This window comes from Bos javanicus, chromosome 7, assembly GCF_032452875.1.
Source record: "Bos javanicus breed banteng chromosome 7, ARS-OSU_banteng_1.0, whole genome shotgun sequence".
Taxonomy (NCBI): domain Eukaryota; kingdom Metazoa; phylum Chordata; class Mammalia; order Artiodactyla; family Bovidae; genus Bos; species Bos javanicus.
This window is the reverse complement of record NC_083874.1, coordinates 13,639,871-13,643,283: the sequence shown is the minus strand read 5'-3', so window position 1 is coordinate 13,643,283 and position 3,413 is coordinate 13,639,871.

The following is a 3,413-nucleotide window of genomic DNA, read 5'->3' as shown; positions in this document are numbered from 1 at the left end:
CACACTGATGAAGCTGTTGGCAGGATTCACTTGTTCACAGAATATTTTCCAGAGAATTCCTTCAGTTCCTCAACACATGGCCTCCTGGTGTGGCAGTTGGGTTCTATCAATGTGAGCCATCAAGAACGCACCCATGGCTGATTCATGTCAATGTATGGCAAAAACCACTACAATATTTAAAGTAATTAGCCTCCAATTAAAATAAATAAAATAAATAAATTAATTAAAAAAAAAGAATGCAAGAGAGAGAATCAGCAAGAAGAAAGCCAGAATTTTATTTACTCTGTTCCCAGTGACTTCCCAACATTTCTTCCACATCCTCATTGTAGGAAGTGGGTTTCTATGTACATCTCACACTCAATGAGAGGGAAATACACAGGTCATGAAACCATGGCTGGGGTCAGTAAGAACATCTCTGATACTGCTCAGTATAGAGGTTTCATCCTCTGTAAGGACTCTGTGCTCCAAGCAACTTAAGCCTCAGGTCCTATCCATCTGTTTTCCAGCATATTTCCAAATTCATCAAACAACTATGATCTCAACAAAAATTCCCTGGACAAAAGTTAGCATATGGGTAGAATTTTCCCAGAGATCAAATTGCCAACATCTGCTGGATCATCAAAAAAGCAAGAGAGTTCCAGAAAAACATCTATTTCTGCTTTATTGACTATGCCAAAACCTTTGACTGTGTGGATCACAATACTGAAAAATTCTTCAAGAGATGGGAATAAAAAGAGACACTGATGTATAGAACAGTCTTATGGGCTCTGTGGGAGAGGGAGAGGGTGGGAAGATTTGGGAGAATGGCATTGAAACATGTAAAATATCATGTAGGAAACGAGTTGCCAGTCCAGGTTCGATGCACGATGCTGGATGCTTGGGGCTGGTGCACTGGGACAGCCCAGAGGGATGGTATGGGGAGGGAGGAGAGAGGAGGGTTCGGGATGGGGAACACATGTATACCTGTGATGGATTCATTTTGATATTTGGCAAAACTAATACAATTATGTAAAGTTTAAAAATAAAATAAAATTAGAAAAAAAAAATAACAGACCACCTGACCTGCCTCTTGAGAAATCTGTATGCAGGTCAGTAAGCAAGAGTTAGAACTGGACATGGAAGAACAGACTGGTTCCAAATAGGAAAAGGAGTATGTCAAGGCTGTATATTGTCACCTTGCTTATTTAACTTATATACAGAGTACATCATGAGAAACGCTGGGCTGGAGGAAGCACAAGCTGAAATCAAGATTGCCGGGAGAAATATCAATAACCTCAGATATGCAGATGACACCAACCTTATGGCAGAAAGTGAAGAAGAACTAAAGAGCCTCTTGATGAAAGTGAAAGAGGAGAGTGAAAAAGTTGGCTTAAAGCTCAACATTCAGAAAATGAAGATCATGGCATCCGGTCCCATCACTTCATGTCAAATAGATGGGGAAACAGTGGAAACAGTGGCTGACTTTATTTTGGGGGCTCCAAAATCACTGCAGATTGTGATTGCAGCCATGAAATTAAAAGATGCTTACTCCTTGGAAGGAAAGTTATGACCAACCTAGATAGCATATTCAAAAGCAGAGACATTACTTTGCCAACAAAGGTCCGTCTAGTCAAGGCTATGGTTTTTCCAGTGGTCATGTATGGATGTGAGAGTTGGATTATAAAGAAAGCTGAGTGCCGAAGAATTGATGCTTTTGAACTGTGGTGTTGGAGAAGACTCTTGAGAGTCCCTTGGACTGCAAGGAGATCCAACCAGTCCATCCTAAAGGAGATCAGTCCTGGGTGTTCATTGGAAGGATTGATGTTGAAGCTGAAACTCCAATACTTTGGCCACCTGATTCAAAGAGCTGACCAATTTGAAAAGACCCTGCTGCTTGGACAGATTGAAGGCAGGAGCAGAAGGGGATGACAGAGGATGAGAAGGTTGGATAGCATCACTGACTCAATGGAAATGGGTTTGGGTGGACTCCAGGAGTTGGTGATGGACAGGGAAGCCTGGCGTGCTGCAGTTCATGGGGTTGCAAAGAGTCAGACACGACTGAGTGACTAAACTGAACTGAGAATTTCCCCTTCCCTGGGTACTTCTGCAGAACCTACTCTGCAGCTTCAGGTCATGCAGTCTCAAGTAGACCCTTGATTTCTGATATACCTGGAGAGCCCCTCCATCAACATCAGAACAACCTGTAGCCATTCCATAGATAAATGTATAATAATAAATATTCCCAGTGAATCTGATTGTTTCTAAGTAGAGGCAATGGCAACCCACTCCAGTACTCTTGCCTGGAAAATCCCATGGACGGAGGAGCCTGGTAGGCTGCAGTCCATGGGGTCGCACAGAGTCGGACACGACTGAAGCGACTTAGCAGCAGCAGAGATGAATCAACTCACTCCAGAATATATATATATTTTCAGATTTCTTTGTGTTATTAAACTCTTGAAGATGTTAATAAAATGTGATTTTGGCTTATGTATTTTTTTCTAGTGGATAAGGTGGGATGTAAGTGGATAGTGTTGTGATGGAGCCATCTAAATCCTGTCCATGAAGCCTTCTTGACTCAGAGACCTCTCTGCTGAGAATGCAGAGATTGCTTTATCATTAGGTGACATGAGAAAACTTTAATTTATACAAAAATCAAATGGAGTATAGAGGAAAGGATGCGATTTACCTGTGTGGTGATAAGTGAAAAAGGGTATTTTTAGAGGAGATCACATGGCAGATATCTGGGGGTGGATAGGATAGGGAGAGACTGAATGTTGAGCCATTTAAATAATGAGTGCAGGGCAAAAATGCGCTACTAATCAGAAGTTGTTTCACGTGAATAGAAGGGATAAGGTACTAGGGTCATTGGCAAACATGATTTCCAGGAAATGGGATATGAAAACCAGTGGTGGTTATGTTTGTCCCATGAATGTGACATGTGCTTTGTCCTTTTCCCAATGCTCTTGGAGAATATCCTTTACTAAGTGGAAAGTGAGCAGAGGTGGATTGGAGAAAGTGGAGGTAAGTGTTGGGGACATTTAAAATATTTGTACAATAGAAAAAATAATATTAACTGATCTCATGGCATATTGTGTAGAGGAGATCTGATATTAGGGCCAAAGATGTGTGTACAGGACACAGTGGATGACAAACATAGATATTGATGTTTATGTAGTAAAAATTAGTGATGAGCTTTTTTCAGTTTCTCCTCACATGATGAGTACCTTTTAAGGAAACAGAAATCTTTTCACTGGTTGATGTGAAATTGAGAAATTTCTATCTCATTCCTTATTCATTGTTATTTATAGTAAATTTCAAACACTAACTTTATTCTGTGAGTCTTAATCTTACAGTAACTATGAGAGAGAAACAGATCCCAGTGAGGTTCTTGATAATAAATAGGAGCAAACCATACTTTCCCCCCTCTCTCTCAG